At 41.7% G+C, this 20,365-nt stretch overlaps 1 long non-coding RNA gene across 4 annotated transcripts in view; it reads left to right on the top strand.

The window, feature by feature from the left end:
- Positions 1-20,365, top strand: part of LOC123969137 — a 45,292-nt gene that overhangs the window by 12,097 nt on the left and 12,830 nt on the right. Inside the window, exons 1-3 of one of the 4 annotated variants that reach the window (XR_006824638.1) lie at positions 9,135-9,475; positions 17,387-17,464; positions 18,816-18,972. This is a non-coding gene — a long non-coding RNA (uncharacterized LOC123969137). Of the gene's footprint in view, positions 1-9,134; positions 9,476-15,112; positions 15,214-15,742; positions 16,721-17,386; positions 17,465-18,815; positions 18,973-20,365 lie in introns of those variants that run through there. The other 3 variants (XR_006824640.1, XR_006824637.1, XR_006824639.1) reach the window with 3 other exon arrangements.

The raw sequence follows: 20,365 nt of genomic DNA, 5'->3' as shown, positions 1-20,365 counted from the left end.
GTATATTCATAGCGCCAAGTGCTATGTAGCTCCACATAGGGGACACAGGAAGTGACATATAACACCTTCATGCAGCGTCGGAACCGCGTAGCAAATTCACAGCCCACCGGCAGAGCTCTGGAATATGCAACGCGGCCGGCTCACACCCAGACGCGCTACAAGTGCGAGGGCCCGCCCAACGCTGCTTGCAGCTTTAATATGAATTTATATCTGGAGGAATGTACACAGAAATGTATAAGCACTGGTTAATTCTCTGGGCAGATAATATGGCATCATTGATGTAAACACAGAGTTATGTTCTATTAGCGCGGAAGATGCTCTGCACACTGAGTAGCTTCTTTCATTATGTTGCTATCTCAGTATAGATGAGGGCACAACATTCTCAGATTTTCTGTTGCTGTGATAGCCCGAGTCTTTTTTCATCCATTTAATCCTTCAACCTGACTTTAGCCAGGAGTAGGCTGGGAAGTGGAAAAATCTTAGGTCCAATCTGGGCTAGTTTAACTTTTATCCCTGCTTGCTTTCCTCTCTTCCTGTTCTGATCACACCTCTTGCGGTGTCGTGGGGTCCGGGTGGTCTGGTTGTCTGGACAGGAGATGCCGTGTCCCGTGATTGTCTCCAGGCCCTCTGTACTCAGTCTGATCCCTGTACTTCTTGTTGAGGAGTATAATTATGACATATTAGGCCAATGGATCATATCCACAATTTTATACTGATACTGTGGAACATGTAAGTGATGTTTTGTAAAAAAGTTTGAATGAAATTGTAATTTTCCAAGTCAAAACATTTCCAGCACCTATTTCTTTTGTAGCAATCCCCAAATTTAAAATTCAGTATTTCCATCCCTGCCTGGCTACCCAAGAGTCAAAAAAAAGATTACAAACTGGGCAGTAGGCTACAGAACATTAGATAAGCTGTGTCCCTGGCTCCAAAAAGCATTGCACTGGTCATAGAAGAAGAAGACAGAAGATACTTTTATTGTCACATACACATACATGTTGCGAAATTCATTCTCTGCACAGCCACAGCTTACTGCTCAGTTGTTCAACTAAAGTAGAAACTTTGACCCTTTCTGTTAAAAGGACCTTTTATCAAAATTCAGTGATGAGTGTTGCAGTAGCAAAAAATATATTTTCAAGGGGTATTGAGCTCTAAAACTCAGTCAATACTCCACAACCATAACACTAACAAACCACATGCCCCTTTTGTCAGTTATTATAAATCGACAGTTGATTGTCAGTTGTCAGCAGGAGTCATTGATTGTTACCATGGAAACACCTCTTAGCTCCAAGATTGCCTGGGGTTGGTTAGCTATAACTTTTTGGGTTTAAAAATTTAGTTTTGTTGTTGCTGTTGATGACTATCTAACAAGTCAAACTACAGTCTGACAGATTCAGACTAAACCCAAGACTGGCCTAACCAAAAATAGACCGATCTTGGAAAATACCTTTGTAGGTCTCTCCTAGAGCACTGTCCAGACCACACTGCTATGCCAGGATGCTATTGACGGGACACTGGCAAATATTTACAAGTTAGTAGTATAGGTAGAGTTTTCCACAGTTCCACTCTGCCTGCCTCTTTTCACATTGGCCCTGGTAGCAATGCTGGCTTCAGCATCACCAGAGCTCAATACAGTAGAGTTTAGCTCATTTATCATAAGGACATTTTGAAATTTTAAGGGTTTATTTCAGTGACTCTGAATATTCAGCTCTTTGAAATCAGGCCACAATATTACATAGCAAACCTTGTTTAGATACACTATCTCAAAGACATGACATCCACTCCCTGCAGTTTATTAAACATCATAAAATGGTAAAATCATTAAGTCCTGCTTCATTGAGTTACAAATGTATAAGCATTGTTTCAGTAAACAATACCTGAGCCTGTGTTAAGCTATTTGAACTGAGGAGTGTGGAATCAAGATGAGCACAGACTGCAGTGTGAAACATACCCAAACAGATCTATTATAAGCCATATTGATCCATACCCAAAGATGGACACCTCGGAGCAGTATGGTGTGTTTCAGCATCGCAGTCTGAAAATGGGATTTCCCATGAGAAGTTAAATGTAGCTAAGCCAGCAAAATGTTTTCAGCAGCTTGGTTGGTACTAATGACAAAACATCTATTTCTACTGTGTGATATTGTGCTGTACAACTAGGAAAGAATAAAACGGTGATTCACTTTTCCACTGTGTCAATTTAATGGAACAAGTTAACCAAGGTCATGTTATTTATTCACAGCAAAAGGGTGTAGGGATGATTGCAGGAAATGCAGAGTTAGTACACAAATAGTCTCACCTGGGAGCAGCCACAAAACAAACACTGTTGCACTAATAGCCATTGAGCAGGTACCACATGATCAATGACTATAAAACCAGCATTTATCATCAGTACATACTAAACAAGGGGAGAATAGCATACATTTGTTTAATCCCACCAAGGTATTCTAGCATATTTGGTTCCTCAAACAAATAGCTCAACAGCCTTGTTATTTCAACACAGCATAAATATTTAAAAGTCTAGTGTGTAATATTTCTGAGGATCTAGTGATATAAATGCAATATAAGATCCTTAACAATGTTTTCAGTGGTTTATAAAGACCTTACATAATGAACCGTTATGTTTTTATTACCTTAGAATGAGCCATTTCTATCTGCATAACCTCGGGTCCCCCTTTTCATGGACATCGGCATTTTGCGTCACCATGTTTCTACAGTAGATGAAAACGGACAAACTATAAAAGCTATAGAGCACGTTTTGTCCTTAGACTGTATATAAAAAGGTTTCGTCACTACGTTCTTCTTCCTGTAGAATTCTGGTAGTGTAGACGCTCATCACTACGTTGAATACGTACGTTTGAAGAAGAAGAAGTAGTAATAATTTACAGCAGGGGTCGGCAAATAAGTTTTGCATCAGAGAAATGTTTTCATCCATTAGATGGTGGGTGAGAATATAAGGCATAATATGTAGCCCCCTTGATACGGTGTTCAGTTAGCTCAGTCGGTAAAGTGCAGGACTTCCACCAAGACGGTTGCGTGTTTGATCCCATGTTGTGTAGGAACTCAACAAATCAACAAATTGATTAGGTAGCGACAGTTTCTCAGGCTCACAGCAAAGCATATGCTACAGTGTGTGTGTTTCTGCGTTTGATCCACATCCATTAACCTACGGACGCTTTTTCATATCTCCATGCAGAGGACATCTAGGGGAATCACGTTTTCTGATGGCCCTTTCAGACGTGTGTCAAGCAGGCTACAGACTCTTTTTAATGTCGTTCAGAATTTTTCAAAGTAAAAGCTCTCAGTTCAAGTTGAAATAAAGCATTTCTCGTGCTTATATTTTGTAGGCAAAACCACTGAAGAGGAAGTAATTATGTGAGTAACTGTTGCTTTCATGACTGAGATCTATTTCAGCAAGGCAATCAAAGTATTTATATATTTTGCTACTATAAGTTATATATTTTGCCACTATAAATGACCATAATCTGGCCACAGGCCAGATATTGTTACTCTCAGGGCAGGCAGTTTTGGCGAGGGTCCATAATTACAGAGGGAATTAACGCATTTCCCTTTGTCAATGTTTGTATAAATATATCTAATGTGTGGTTAATAATGGACTGTGGTGCAGAAACAGTGACAGTGTTTCACACTGTTGGCTTACATTTTCCAATGTCTTTCATTATTTATATTAAACTATAAAACGACACCCGTGCACTTAAAGAATAAAATGCTAAGTATCTAAAAGCCAAAGGCCTAAAGCAAACACATCAGGATTGTTCAGATACACACAAGGCTCACTCGGATCTACTTGAGTCTGCTTTAGTTGTCCATGGTTTTCTATATCATAACACTTTTTTAAACTAAAACTTTATAAATGGTACAAAATTGGGTTTTTTTTTACTGTTGTGTTGTCAACACAATTCAAAAAAAGTATCTATAAGCACCCACACCATCCGCAGTAGTTGACTGATCACTTAGCGCCAATATAGTGTCCCAACCTAAAGGGCTGCTGTGTGTAGGCTCACTCTGCCTACCTGGTCTTGCCTTGAATAAGGTCTCTGGCCGAAAGCTCGCTAATTAAAAGGATTTCAGTACATATTTGAGTGTGTTGGTGTTTTTTTTCATCACTGAGTTTGAGTGTCCAGCACCTCAGCTAAGTCTGATGCTGTGTGAGCAATGTTTTTTTTCTTCTCTATTTTAGGCTCAGTCTAATAAAAGACAAAAACTTGAGGACAAAGATTGTTGATATGAGAACTCAGCTGCCAAACAAATACCTGTAATAAGCAAAATGTGTTTTCCTAAAAATGTATTTTATATTTTATAATATTTCCATTATACATGCAGATCATTAAAGTTTTGTCGTGATTATGCTATGCTACATCACTAGCATGAGACCTGGACATTATATTAAGGGGAAATCTATTATTTACTTTTTTCATGTCATGGGCTTTGATAACATAAACAAGTGGCTGGTTTGTGGTTAAGCCCAACTCCTCCTTGCCTGAGAATTCCAGTACTCGGTTCATTTTTCTTGTTAGAGCTCTTCACAGTGAAGACAAGAGTTCCTGCAAGCTGCTCTAGCTTCCCCCCTCCTCCAGGCTGCCGCTTTTACTGTATTCAGAGTTGTAAAAAAAATATTTTATACCACCCCTGCATAGGCCATTACACTTGTACCTGGCACCTCTTGTTGGTGATGCCGGTGTTTATATTTGCCATTAAGTCCCATAATTTTGCTTGTGTTTCTTGATCTCACTGTGATCATGGACTACCTTGGTGCACTTGGACCAAATAAATCAAAAAAATGGCCAAGGGACATGGGGTAAGGAGTCATCTTTAATATTTCCAATGTGTTTGTATTCTTCCTCCACATTGTCCTGAGGACATTGTTTTGGGTCTCGTTTGGACACCAGATTTCATAGGATCAGATTCTGTCCTTTGTGATCGCTAGACTTGACTTTGACGGTCAGCTTTCCTGACGAAAAACAAGCCTCCAGTTGCTGTGGCTGGTGCCTTATTGCTACACAATCTGTTACCTGCCACCATCTGCAGAGGTTGCTTGTGACACCTGTTGCATGCCATCATCTGGGCTTTGTCTGTTTGTTTTACCCATTCAGTTTTCGTACTGCTTCTTTGCACCTCCGTGCTACCAATGGCTTTTGGCACACGAATATATCAGCCAAACAATTCCATACTGAACAATGGAAAATTTCCACTACCACTTACTCTTATGCCAGCCATTGCAATTCTGCAAATAGCACTGTCAGCACTGCAACATTCAATCACAGTCAAAGTTTCCTATGAATAGCAGAAAAACTTTTCTTTTACCTTTCAAGGACATTTGTATTGTCCACTGATTAAAGTACAATATTTACACTAATTGTCTACCAACTAGTACCCTTCCAAATGGGACTCATTATTCGAAGCATTGCTTTTTACCACAAGTTATTTTGGTGTTGTGTGGAATACAAGGTCTGTTCCGTCTGAGATGATTTGAGATGAAACATTTAATAATGTTTTTATGATTGGTGTTGCTGTGAATATTTATCTACTGTGCATGTAATGACTCCTGGAATTGGAAGTTTTTACATAGTCAAACATATGTTTTTGATGTTTGCGTGGGGCTGTGTAGGAGCTGGTGCATTTTTGAGTGGTTTGTTCTGTGTTTTGTAGCACGAGCATTTATGTGATGTTACTTTGTTGTCACTCTTCTGCCATCAGCATCAGATGGAGTTACTTACGTGTGCACTCCTTACTTTCAAATCAGGACAGAATCATTAAACCCAACTTTCCATGTAACTGCAACGTGTGACACACTCTTCCTTACAAAATTTTAAATAAACCAAGAAGTCTGAGCCATCTATTGTATCTCTTAAGAGATCCGTTTCCATCAGTTTCTTGTTTTAAATAAATTATTCACTCGAAGCATTTTTTTTCTCACTTTATGAGCCTAGAAATCCCCTTGCTGTTCTTCTGTATACAACTGATGGGGCACACTTTACGTGTCTAAGGGCACTCCTTATTGATTTCACATTTGTTTGCCAAAGTGCATGCCTGTTAAAAAAATCACTTTCCCCCCTTCTCTCATTTTTCTTTCAAAGGTTTTATTTATCTCATTTAAGCTTAGGGCACTTGAGACCGCCAGAGGAGAAGAGGATGCTCGATATGAATGCATAGTATGCTTGTAAAAGAAGGTGAAAGGCAGAATAGAAAGAAGTCACATGATGGTAGCATGTCATAGTCTCTCTCTCTCTCTCTCTCTCTCTCTCTCTCGCCATACCTCGTTGTCATCGACCTGCTGAGTAGGGATTCCATAATAAGAGAACAGTAACGTTCAGAGGGAGAAAAACAGAAAACTAAGCAGAGTGGGTTGAGGAGGGGCGGGTGGAGTGGGCAGGGAAGGAGAAAAGGAGGAAAGAGGAGGAGTGGAGTCAGGAGATCAGAATGAAGAGAGAAAATTCTCGGTCAAGGTCTTTCCTAATGAACAAATTATCATGCAAAGGTCTCACTCTCCACCTCCAACCCCCCAACCCTCCCTCTTTTCCTTCCTCTCTCTCTTTCATTGTCAGTCATTCTCTCTGTGCCTCCTTTCTCATCTTTTTCTCTCTGCTTCACTGGTTTGACCTTGGTTCCCACCTCACTCAAATCCCTTGCTTGTTGTCTCCCTCCCCATTTCTATAACCTTGTTTATTTTCTGCCGCATTCCTGTTTTCTTTATCTCTGTTGCTTCTCCTCCTTTCCACTGTTTGCCCCCCCTCCCCCCATTCTGAGTTCCTCTAGGCCTTAGGCAGTAGTCTGCTGCTCTAAAAGCTCTCTATCAGCACATCGCTGCAATAGTCGGGTCTGACAGTCACTTTCACTGCAGAATTGCCTGATTTACCACACACACACACACACACACACACACACACATACACTCACACACACCAATTTGTGTATGGTGCTAACATAGTGTGACCAGTGAACAGTCAGCGTGGCTGGCTCTTCTGCATCACTAAGAACAACATTAGATCCTCATGCATGAATGCTTGATTTTAAATGTGAACGTATGCACATACACAACTGTGCGTGGGCGCATGTGTGTGTGTGGCTGTTCATCTGGATGTGTCTGCTCCCCAATTTCTGTCCTCCACCTCTCTTGCTCGCTCTTCATTTCTGTATTAGCCCACCAGCAATGTAAAGGTCACACATTGCAGCGGTGTTTGACTCTGCAGTCTGTTAAATAATAGCGTTGCTATTTACTGTTCCCAACCCTGGCCTGACGTCTATGTGTGGCCCGGGGGCTACATCATCTCCACAGTCAGTGCACACTGGGCAGGCACATGGTCTGATACATGTTTTGAACTTGTTCAGCTGTCCCCCCACACCCCACACCCAGTTAGATATTATTTGAAAGGAAATGAAGGGGGAGCATCTGAGGCCAGAATAGAGGGAAGGGAAGGAGAACAGTAGGAGAGAAGGAACAAAATACATTACACTCAAGTAAATATGTTTATTTCTGACATCAAATTGAGGATAAACAACTTAAAAACAAATCTGCTTGCTGAATTCACTTGCTCTGCATACAGAGGTTGAATGCTGTCAAGACAATATTGACTTTTCTTTGTTATACTGTATATTGACGCAGTCTTTTATTTATAGTTCTACTGGTGACCTGAGCAACCTTCAACCACCAGCACAGATGACAGCTACGTCCTCTGTTTCAGCAACATCTGAAGAGTTGAGTTTTAAGTTTGAGTTCATTCAAAGTTTGAGTTTTGAATTTAATTAAATTTATATCCACTATTTAAAAAATAGACAAAATTAATGATCAATAACAATAAACAGCAAACGTTAAAATAATCACTGTGCCAAAGGAGGGTCATGTTAGGTTGAATGCCAGTTAGTTGGTCTGTATTTGTCACCCATAAATTGTATACATCCCTTAGATGTTAGTAAGTTGAGCTTGTAACTGAACTTGTTAATGCTTATCTTTTCTTTATCTACTCCCTGGATGATCATTATGAACTGATGAATGACAGTAAAATAAAACTTTCAATGAAATTATTGTACCTTGAAGTGAACAGGGAGGCCTTTAGTATCTTTATCAAGGACACACTGTCAGAACACATATTTTAGATATCAAATCTGCTCATTTAAATAGGCCAGCTTTTCCCAATGCTGATAGTAGCATTTTGTTTAAAATGCTTCAAAGCACAGCTCCCTGCATATGGTTAAGAAGTATTAGACCCTCATTCATCCATATTTTATCCACTCCAAAATGACAATTACCCTTTGGGTGACTTTTGACTCTTGCCTCTTATTAGGTTTAAATATAGTTCACAGAATATATATAAAAAACTTTTCATTTGTTATTCTGAGATTTGCTTTACCTTACAGCATATTTTCTGTTTCTCTTTCACGGAGGCTAACATTTTTTTGTGGACTTCTTCTCTTTCAGAAATTGAGTCTTTCACAGCAACTGCAGATGTTTCAAGGCTCCAAGGCTTCATTTAATGAGCCTTAAACAGAATTTAGGAAAATGATTTAGCTCTAATTAATCACACTGTGTGAGCTTAACTCTGGCACCTTCTGTGCACAAGGTCTAGGACATCCGTGCCAGTCGTCCCTTTTGCAATGACATCACTGCTCTCCAAATTCTCCTTTGAGTCATGTTTAAACAACTAGTATCTTATAGCATATGCCTGTGGTGAAAGTTTTTTATTTAGATAAACTGAGTTGACCTTAAAAGTGTTCATAAGATCATGGCATTTTTGTGCGGAAGGAAAAAAAAATCTGTCAGGTTGGGCAGACTGAAAAAACTAGCAGACTGTTCCACAATGCCTTGGCTTGTTTAGTCTTTAAGCATGCATCGCCATTGCATCCATTCCATATATTCCCTAAGGTTGCAGTTAAATCACTTTCTGACTGCCAAGTATAAACTGATAACCACCTAAAATTAGACATATATTATTATTATTATGCTTTAATGTTGCATTGTGCCGAGGATAGAAAACATGTTCATTTGAAAATGCTACATATTCAATGAATGCACTCCCTCGCTAAATTGAAATAGAGGTCAACTGACATCAACCACAGGAAAATTACTTATTACCTCTGAGGGTTTTCTTTCCTTGTTGCAGAAATTTGAAAAGGTGGAAATTGCTTTAAATGACTCAATAAAGAGTGTTCCCCATTAAAATGAAATTCCTTACTGCATAACAGTGAACTACAATGTAAATACAGTGAGTGCTAAACTGTCCCAATCCGGCCCCAGCCTCTGGGCTCGTCATTTGCTAGTCAAGAAGAGGCTTTGTTTGAATAGTGCTCTCTTGTTCCCTTCTCCTCTGTTTCCGTATGTCTCAGCGGCAGCCCCAGTTCAACATGTGTCGTGTCTATGTTATCTTAAGTGCCTTTTCTCCCTGGGGCTTGCAAAAAGGAAGACAGAGAGAGAGAACCTTTTCCCCTCTAGCCAGGGAGAAAAAGGGGAATAAATCAAGGTAAGTGTACTTACGTATGTGTGAGTGAGAGACAATCATCTGTCAGTATGTGTTTATATGTGTCAGTCTATCTGCATGCAAGTGTGTATCAGAGTATCATAGTATCTGAGGTTGTCTGGTTGTCTCTGTTTGGGCGCATGCATGTTTGTGTATGTACCTGCCTGTGTGTGAGTGTATCGGTGGGAGTGTGTGTCCGTGCCTTATGCTCCCTGGCCCAGATGACTCTAGGTAATTGCTCCTTATCTGGTGGCCTATCAGTTCACATCACTGTGACTAAGGGAGGGGGCTATAGAAGCGATTTATTCCACCTACCTATGTCCTCTTCTCTCTCCTTTTAATGATCATCGTGGATGATTTATGCTCCACTGTGTGTGCGTGTGTTTGTGTCTGCATGTCACAATGAGAAGATAATGTGCGTGCTGCAGACAGAGTGAGTCACCGATGGACAGCCTGTGTGTGTACTTGTGTACCTGTTCACCTCTCACTGTCCTTGGTTAATTCTGCATTCATGGGATGATGGTAAATATTGTTTTTGAGTGTAACATTTTGTATGCGGGTCTCTGTGAGTGTTACTGTGAAGCCTTTGGGATTTGGTGGAGCTGTAAAAGACAGAAGGATTATTTTGTTTTTTAAGAAACAGAAATAAGGATCAAGAGACACTCAGACAGAGCTAGTGAGAGAGACGACAATAGAAATAAAAGAAAAGGAAAAAGGAAAAAATGTGCATGTGTGTATGTGTGCTTAGTTGATCGAGTGTGCGCCTGCTGTATACATGTGTTTGTGCACTGCCTGCTCATGTGCATGCATGTGTCATATGTGTCTGGATGTGCACACAAGACATCTCTGTGCATTGTGTTTCTCTTTGATCAAGTCTTTCATCCGTGGTTCAGCAGTAGTTGTAATTGGTCTCTGATGGGACTGACCCACTGGGTACTTACTGAGTGAAACAGGCTTTGGATGGCTTCCTTAAATATTTCAGCCCAGCCAAACGTGAGGTCTCTCTGCTCACGCCTCAGGCTCAGCCAACACCACCACTTAGCCAGCTGCCCTCGCCGCTGACAGAGAGCAAGAATGAGAAAGAGAGCCCGATAGATGTACAGAGCGTGCCTGATGAGGGTGACCAGTTAATACATGTGCAAAGCGTAGTGCTCACACACACACACACACACACACACCTTAGAGGGTGTGAATGCAAGTATGAAAGTGTTAGTCACATCCACCTGTGGAAACCAGCGTATCATAATGACAAGTTGTCATTAAACCACTGTCGAGCTGCACCTCCAGATCTCCAACTTAACTAAGTTTTTCCATTTGCTACCACGAACCACTACCTCATTAAAGCATCTTCTGTCTGCACCTTGTTAAATGGACATCTTCTGCAGTTCAGGACTGGGGCATTCTGCATAATACCAAATATTTGTCTTGTTTCAGTGCTTTACCAGCAGCCCCTCTTCCCCCAGCGCCTCATTCTACCTATTTTTCTTCCTTGTGCCTCACTTTCTCTCTCTAACTTACTTCCTGTCTGGCTGTCACTCTTCCTCTTTCAGTCACTTTTTCCCCCTCTGTCTACCCACTCATGCTCACTTCTCTCTGTCCCCATCTTCCTCTTTGTGTGTGTGTGTGCGTGCGTGTCATTTTCTCTTCCTTTCTCCCTCTCTCCATCCTATTCATGCGCCTTCCACAGATCCGAGGCAGAGCGAGAAAGATAATTCCCTGGTTCTCAGAGACAGCGAGTAAAAATAGAGAAGGTTACCTTTCATGTTCAATTTTAAAGGAATGTTTGAGATTTCCCCGAGATGATTAAATAGGGACGCTCCTGACAAGGTCACATAGACTTACACGTATAGACACACAGAGGGAGACGCGCACATGCATGGAGACACTCGCGCGGAGAGCTTGGTCAAAAACACCTTTGGGATGTGCTGCTGTTTCTAAAACATAAAGCTGCAAAGCGAAACCTGGAGAAGAGAAGTAAACATTCATGCCTGGGTGAAAAGAATACAGCATAACCAGGACAGCGTGTCTGTGTTGGCACTGCTCTTGCTGCATGGGAGGCTAGAATGCAAAAGGCAGCAGAATTGATTGACTTGCTTCCTTATTGCTCTGGCATTTATCACTTTTCATGTTTGTTGTAAGAACACACACTTGAATGATTTCCATCCCTGTTTTTGTGTACGCATGCTTGTATCTTGACTGCCTTAGTCTTGCATACGTCTATAACATTTATTCTTATGTTTGCATGTGTGTGTGTGTTTACAGTCTTATTAAGGTTTAACTTTTAGCTTTAAGCAGCATTGTATCCCTGGAGACCAATTATCTGACAGGGTTAAGGAAACTCTCTGGTGTCAGAGAAGGGAGATTGTGGGCTTTTTGACAACACTCCAGTATGCTTCCTCAGGCATACTGAGTGCTTTTGTGCGTGGCCCGTGTATGCATGCGTTTGTGCACATGTGTGTATTATTTATTATCAGAATACCCATTTGCTTACACATTAGCGACGAACATGGCTTTCCAGGGTGTTGCTCTGATCATGTGCGTCGCCCCAAAAACATTGCATGTGGAACCCGCAGTACGTGTTATGTGGTGTACGTGTGTGTGTGTGTGTGTGTGTGTGTGTGTGTGTGTAGGAGAGTGTGTGGGTGTCACATTCTCCAAATTGCTGTCAGTCATGGTGTTAAAGTATTCTAGATGGGTCCCAGCCACTTGGTAACTATAGCAGAGACTGACAGAGGTGCTGTGGGACAAAGTGGAGTTGGCGTTTTGAATGAGTTATCCTGAATTCAGACTGCGTCCGTCTCCAGAGGCATGGATGAATGGCCTGATTCTCTCTCCACCTCCCTTTTTCTCTCTGACTTTCCAGCCCTCTCTCCTCCTCTCCTCCCGCTTCCATTCCTCATCTCTTTCAAACTTTCTCACCCTCCTTACTCTCCAAATCCTTACATTGTGTCTTTTTTGTGTCTCTCTCTCTCCCTTCAGCCTCCCACTTTAGCTGTCTTCTCTCCTCTCCCTCCTTGGTTCTTTTACTCCTTCATCTCTCTCTGTCTCATGCACAATTCTATCCATTATCCCTCTTCCCCTCTCAACTATATGAAAGTCCCCCCCCCTCCCCCGCAGCCCTGTTTAGTGAGAGGTCTACTTGTGCTCTTCCTTATTCCAACTTTCACCCGTGACAGTTTTCCTTTACACCAGGCCCCTCTGTCTTTCTTCATCATCCTCTATTTTTGCTGCCTCTTTCCTCTCCCTCCTATAGGTGTGTTCAGACGGAAACAAATATCTGCCTGCCGTGATTTGCACAAATTTAACTGTAGGAGTATTTTTGCAGTCTTGATTTATTTGTCCAAACAGCTATTGTATCAATTGAGCTCAAGTTGTTTTCTTTTTCTCTCATCTTTCCTTTTGTGATTTTTGTGTAAGAGAATAATAATAGTATATATAAATGGAAATGTTTGTCTCAGTTTGAATATACAAATGTTTGCGTTAGGGCTGGGTAACATATTTCAAAATATATCCAATATATTCCAGTATCAATTAATGATCAATATCGCAGATGACCTTTTGGTCGTATTCAAGTTATTCATTGTGCATATTTGTAATTTATTTCTGGATTCATTCATTTAGTTCTTTATTGTCATTCAAATATGTAAAACATGGATTAAAAGCAGTCGGCATTTACATGCAGGGGACTCGCTCTCCCTCTCCCACACAGTTACAGACTCTTCAGACTAATTAACCATTGTTCTGTCCTGACTGAGTCAACTTCAGTTCCAGACAAAGATAGCAGTGGGTCAATCATATGGATGATAACAATTGCTACTGAAGCCAGCAGTAGTCAACCATCTATCCCTTCAGCTAAAATAGCCTGGAGTGCAGAATGAAGGAATGCGTAATACTATATAAAAAATAATAATGTAAGTGACTCAAGAGGCTGTGTGCTGTAGTAGCATTTCCACCATTGTAAAGTAATTTATTTTCTTGATGGTTGTGTGCACCTTCCCTAACTTGTTTTGTACATTTTCTACAGTCCTAAAAGAGGATGCAACTCTGACTTGTTTATTCACAATCACAACCTGTTAAGTATGCTTTATTGGTTGTGAATTATATTTAAAATAAACACGGCAATGTAACTTCACAAACTGTTCAAGTACGGAGTTGTTGTAAACACTGGCTAACACAGCTAAAGTTATAGCTATAATGCTAACGTTATACCTGATGTGAAAGCTACTGAGCAAACGTTCAAATTGTTTGGCCAATTTTTTGAGTTGAAATATGGTGATTTTTGTAGTGGTTTGTGGTAAGATGTGGAACAATGATGTGTGGTTGTGGACTTAACAACCACACTTTGTGTGATTAACTTATACCATCTGCTAGGTGACGGTCGCAGTCTGAAGCGACTTTGATTTGGATCACACTACCTTGTTTCTTACGACCTGCCCTTCTCTGTTTCTGATTGGCTAGTAGCCCTTACCTGGGAACTGTGCATGTGCAACTCCCAACAAAGATTTTGTACAAGTAAGATGCATCACTCTGTAGCTCAAGAGCGGAGCGTACAACACAGGGTGAAAAGAGGAGCTGCAGTAATGTGCAGTATGAGAAAAATATGGTGTTTTTTGAAAATTATACCATGTAATACTGCTCTGGTACAACCCCTAATTAAGATTTTGAACCTGAAAATGAGCATAATACCACCTCTTTAAGGGTTCTCTTTCATTCTTCACACAGCTAGTTCCTTTGCTTTTTGTGTGTACAACCAAGCACAACGCAATGACTGTCATCCCTACTTGAATGATTGTCGCATCCTGCCTCTCTCCCTATGATGGCAGGTTTTTTTACCCCACTTGGTTTGTTTGAAGCATATTCCAGCCTGAACACCTCAGCAGCTCTCCCTTCGTCAGTGCTTCTTCTTCTTCTTCTTCCCACTCTCCTCCCTCTGTGTGCATCACTTGCTCTCTTTTTACTTTTTTCTCAGCTCTGCCTTCACCTAAATGACGCCCTAGAGTCCCACGTCCTCCTCTCTCTCTCCCTTCCGGTTTCCGGTTCCTTGAAGTCTCTTCCCATAAATCCTTCTCTTGTTCCTCACCTCCTTTCTTCCTATCCTCCTAAAAGTACCATGGATAAAGACATTCAGTCTGTATTTTTGGCCAGAGATACGGATTAGCAATAAATAAAAAAATGGAATGGTCTGACCCAAAGTGACTCACAGGTATGAGACACAAGCATGGAAGTTGCCAGATACAGACATAGACACTATACATACATTTATCATTAATTTGGTGTCTTGTAATCCCATGCGGGCTGGGTGTAACTGTAAACATGACACAATAATAAAACTTCATCCATTCATTCATTCATATAGATGGGTATAGAGGAAAGCATGCACACCAATATGTGCATGTATGACCCACACACAGACACACACAATCACATACCGGTCACACATGTTCACGTGTGGTCTATAATTAGAACATTGGTCAATGTAAATCTCTGCAGAGTCAGCAGCTTACAGAGACAGACACACACACACACACATATAGGCAGAGGTACTGTACAGAGACAGGCACAGAAGGAAGGAGTGTTATTAAGTTATCAGTATGCTTCTCTTAACTTCTATGTTTTAGATTAATAATTACCTCTACTACTGGAAAATTGAGACGAAGAGAAGGCCCATCCCGTTCTCACTCCCAAGTGTCAAACACGGCAGCTTGGTCAGCGGCTGTTCGTGTCCATCTATGATGCTGCAGGTACCCTTTCTGGAGGTGCCCCTCCAACATAATACTTTTAAGTACTGTTGAAGTCAGATGATGTAATATAAAACTAGTCAATGTTGACTATCGGACGTAACTTAACTAACTCAATTTTTTTTTATGAAGAGACTGTTCTATTTCGTATAGGCTTCGCTCTCTATGGCTATCGCTATTGGGTGTACCCCTTCCGCGCGCCTGCGCGGCACTGAGAATTTTAGTCTACGCCCACCCACAGCGTGGTCCTCTCCTACGTACGCACCTTGTATATATACAACGGTGAGACCCAGCCTTCGGCTCCCATTTTTCTTCAGCACTGAGCTAAAGCTAAAGAGCAGAAGATTTGTCTAAAGAGTAAAAGACTTTCCAGTCGCAAAACAAGAAGAACGATGTCTTCCAGCAAGCCAGCCAGAATGGGGCTACATCGTGCTGGGTGATCTCCGTCCCTGCTGCGAGGCGTGCCTCGGACCGGAGCACGCCGGCCAAGCGCTCACTCTCGGTTCGCGCCGACAGGCTGGAGCTGGCCGGATGGCTTTCGTGCAGTCTGGCTGTCATGCCACAAGCAGAATATTTCCTCCAGCCACCTGTCTCTACGAAGTCAGTGGCTGCCGTCACACTGCGTGGACCGGCTGCAGCTGGTGTGTGAAGGTCTCTCATGATGTGGCCCGCGCCCCCCACCCCCCCCAGGTGGCGGCGCGTGGAGGGTCCTGGTGGAGCGACTCGCCTGGCCATGCCTTGCCGTCAGATTGACTGGATGGACAGCCTGATCCGCTGGGATCACAGGCTGCAGTTCGCTTCCCCCCATTCCCTCCTTCGCCGGGATTGTGGAGACTGTGCTTTCCTCCTCGGCTCAGAACGCCGCCCTCTGGGCGGAGCTTCAGGAATAATGGGTTCTACTCCCGCTACTTCCTGGTCAGGAAGAAGACAGGTGGTGAGAGGCCCATCCTGGACCTGTCACTGTTCAACAGGGCGATTATGGTGAGACCTCTTCGCATGTTAACAGTGAAACGGGTGATGGAGTGTGTGCGCCAGGGAGACTGGCTCACCTCCATCGACCTGAAGGACGTGTACTTTCACGTGTCCGTCATTCCTGGACACAGGAAGTTTCTGCGGTTTTCATTCCAGGGCGCCCAGTACCAATACAACCGCCTGCCCTTCGGTAGAGACGGCCCTGTAGCCGCTGCGGCGGTCGGGCATCAGGGTCCTGTTTTATCTGGACGCCCTGCTGCTGCTGGTGCCGCCCCGGGACGAAGCGGTGGTGCAGATGGCCCAGCTAGCCGCACACCTGTCTTACCTGGGCTTCACGGTGAACTTCCAGATAGCAGAGGACTGTGGTGCGGATCCGCCTTCAAGCCGGGACATCTGCCGTACGCTCTCCCCCGTTTTGACCACGCGCACCGGATCCGGTCCGCCTCCAGACGGCGCACTGTCAAACAGCGGACTAACAGCGGACACTGGGCGGATTCGCCTGTGAGAGGAGTGATTTTAACATCAGTTAACTGCAGTGGTCAGTAATTTTAAGCCAGTCAGTATAGTACAGTAAGTAGTATTCACCCCTCTAGTAGTAACACGATAAGCTAATCTGATAGCCTAACTTAGATAACAGCTTCTAGTATAACTTTATTCTTTATTAACGTAACTCTTTTGAGTCTGTTTTTAGCTAATATTTTGTTAAATTGATGCCATTAAAAAGTATGCGGAAAAGCCAATGTTATTAACTTAGCAGTTAACCTTACAGTTTGCAATGGAAAGGTGGTTGTACAGACAACTATTGCCTGATGACTTTATTAGTGAAGAAAACTTGAAATGTGATTATTTCTCAGGCAGGTTAAGTTACAACAGTAACAGTTAACCTTAACTTCAGTGTTTTTTCTGCGACTTTAAGAGGATTTATGGACATAAATTGGCAGTTTTACATCGGAAATGTCATCCGCGGGAAGTTTACTGACATTGAAAGATACACTGTGCATCTGCAATCTTTCAGATTATTAAATGAACATTTAGGCAAAAATCCCTAAACACTAAGTAATGCTGCAGCTTTGGTGTCAGTTCATGTTTTATTTTTCTCATTTGGCATTTTTCATTTCTTCAACTTTGGTTATTGTAAAATTGGTCTTAAATTTAATTCCGTGTGGCATCTAACTTGTTTGCATTGTTCTGTGCTTTGCTGCAGCATACAGCTCATTCACAAGTGGCGCCAGTCTGATTTGGGGACTGCCTGCTTCTCACCCTTTCCTGCCACAGGTGTAAAGTAAGTAATAGATTCATAATTAGACTCGATTTAGCTGACTAAATTAGTATTTTGTCAAATACTGACAATGGTCCACTTATTTATTGATTTTAATAAATGAACATTTTTTTCTTTGATGTAAGAAAGGAAATAACCACAGAGCTCTAAAATTTAAGCATTTTAAGTGCATGCTTGAGTGAGCATAATTCTTTAGTGTGACAGTGTGAAAAACTGTTTTGGTGCACTGAGTGACTTTTGAGTTTTGAAAGCCATGCTAGCAAAGCTCAGTCAATGTCCTTATAAGCTCTAAACATCTCTGGATCAGTGTAACGTTACAAAACATTCAGATAGCGCCATCCCCCTTTTAGCTGACCATGTCGCTGTTTTAAATGAGAAAGATCAAGTCATATCAGTTGTTGCTAACAAATGTTTATTCAATGATTTAAGTTGACCAACTCAGTGGACTGAGACTCAGTGGACTTTCTCTTTCTCTACTATTCTTTGTGGGGTTCATCAATAGTGATAACTGATTAGCATATATTTTATGAACTTTAAGAATCGTTAACATATTATTACACTTCGTAAAAGTAGGTTACCATTTCTTGAAATTCAGCAAAAACGTGGTTCAAACAATGTGAACAGCAAAGTGTCTGAAAAGGACCTTAATAAGTGAATGCATAAATCTATGAAGTAGGCGAAAGTCAGCCAGTTATCTCAAAAGCACCTGTTGACTACCAGTTATAGCGTGCTAACTTCGACAGCTGTTTTCGAAAGTTAACAGATCCTTATTAGCTGGGCTCCTTACATGCTTGCTAATAACTGTTTTAAAAATGGGTCTCCGACACTGACAGCGTTGTGTTGGACAGATTTGTGCAGCAGTGTTTATGATGCCAACCATTCAATTCAGACGGGTCTGTTGACCGTGTTTGAGAGAGCGAGGGGGAGAGAGAGAGAGCGACAGAGTGAGAGGATGTGCGGAGCGAATCTGCGCTGCGCAGCGCTGCTATCAAAAACGATTTTAAAATGGGTCACCAAATTTACTTGGACGGCTGTTAATCTACCTGGGCCTATGTGTGGGAAACACTGTATTATATATATTTTGTTAGTATTTTATTTATTTTGTATTTTGTTATTTATTTTTTGTGGATCAGCTGATGGTTTTAGTAGAGGATGTCTCATTCTGTTGAAGTTGTTGGACTATATACATACATGAATACATACATATTTCTTTTGGCTAGGTTTAGGCTGATTTAAAAATTGGTTACCAAGGTCTTGGGAATAAAAAAAAAATCTAATTAACACAGTATTTACACCTGGGTACATGATAAAAAAAAAATTCATATTTTTTGTACTTTTTTCATTTTCATTTCAGATTTTCTTCCTGGAAGCCAGAGGGGCCACAACAGAAAATGTTCCACGTGGTACATCCTTGCCCACATGTTCCATGATGATGTTGGGAAGAGGATAAATTGGAAAGGGATCACTATGCAACACTCTATGCCAGATGGCATTGGAGATGTTGCTCCTGTGTAAGTAATTGTAATATATATTTAAAACAATCTGAAGTCACACAGCAGTCTTAGGAAGTGTTCAAAGTGGCATTAGCACTACTTTAAATAAACACAACCATGCTCATTTATCGACGCAGAGGATTGGGAGTCAACGCAGGGGGTTTCAGAAAACATTGCAGGGTCTGTTGGCTAAAAAATTGACAACACAACACAGCATCTGGCAAAGCACTGAATTGCCAAGATACACATTATTACTACTAATACACATTTCTGGTAGACTCTGAAATTTGACTGTTAAATTATAATTTTTGTTGTCATGCAAGATAAAATAATTTTTGGCGCACTACTTTCCAGAGTTGTTATATAGTTTCTCATAGTATTATAAACAGTTATACAGTGTTTTGACATCTAACAAGCCTTAAAATGCATTGATCTTTCACTCCAACCAGCCTTCCTGGGTGATATTTCATGGTCTAATCGGCACATGAGGACATGCCTCCACCAAGTTTTTTGAACACAGTGCTGTTTTCGGTCTGAACACTGTCTTAATCTCCAGAAAATACCTTGTTTGTTTAATGTGTACAAAAGCTGAAGTGCTTTCCTGATGTCTCTACACTCACCTAAAGGATTATTAGGAACACCTGTTCAGTTTCTCATTAATGCAATTATCTAATCAACCAATCGCATGGCAGTTGCTTCAATGCATTTAGGGGTGTGGTCCTGGTCAAGACAATCTCCTGAACTCCAAACTGAATGTCAGAATGGGAAAGAAAGGTGATTTAAGCAATTTTGAGCGTGGCATGGTTGGTTGTTGGTCTGAGTATTTCACAATCTGCTCAGTTACTGGGATTTTCACACACAACCATTTCTAGGGTTTACAAAGAATGGTGTGAAAAGGGAAAAACATCCAATATGCGGCAGTCCTGTGGGCGAAAATGCCTTGTTGATGCTAGAGGTCAGAGGAGAATGGGCCGACTGATTCAAGCTGATAGAAGAGCAACTTTGACTGAAATAACCACTCGTTACAACCGAGGTATGCAGCAAAGCATTTGTGAAGCCACAACACGCACAACCTTGAGGCGGATGGGCTACAACAGCAGAAGACCCCACCGGGTACCACTCATCTCCACTACAAATAGGAAAAAGAGGCTACAATTTGCAGGAGCTCACCAAAATTGGACAGTTGAAGACTGGAAAAATGTTGTCTGGTCTGATGAGTCTCGATTTCTGTTGAGACATTCAGATGGTAGAGTCAGAATTTGGCGTAAACAGAATGAGAACATGGATCCATCATGCCTTGTTACCACTGTGCAGGCTGGTGGTGGTGGTGTAATGGTGTGGGGGATGTTTTCTTGGCACACTTTAGGCCCCTTAGTGCCAATTGGGCATCGTTTAAATGCCACGGCCTACC

Source organism: Micropterus dolomieu, linkage group LG04 (assembly GCF_021292245.1).
Source record: "Micropterus dolomieu isolate WLL.071019.BEF.003 ecotype Adirondacks linkage group LG04, ASM2129224v1, whole genome shotgun sequence".
In the NCBI taxonomy this organism is placed as follows: Eukaryota; Metazoa; Chordata; class Actinopteri; order Centrarchiformes; family Centrarchidae; genus Micropterus; species Micropterus dolomieu.
The sequence above is the reverse complement of the archived record's forward strand: the minus strand, read 5'-3'. Positions and strand labels throughout refer to the sequence as shown.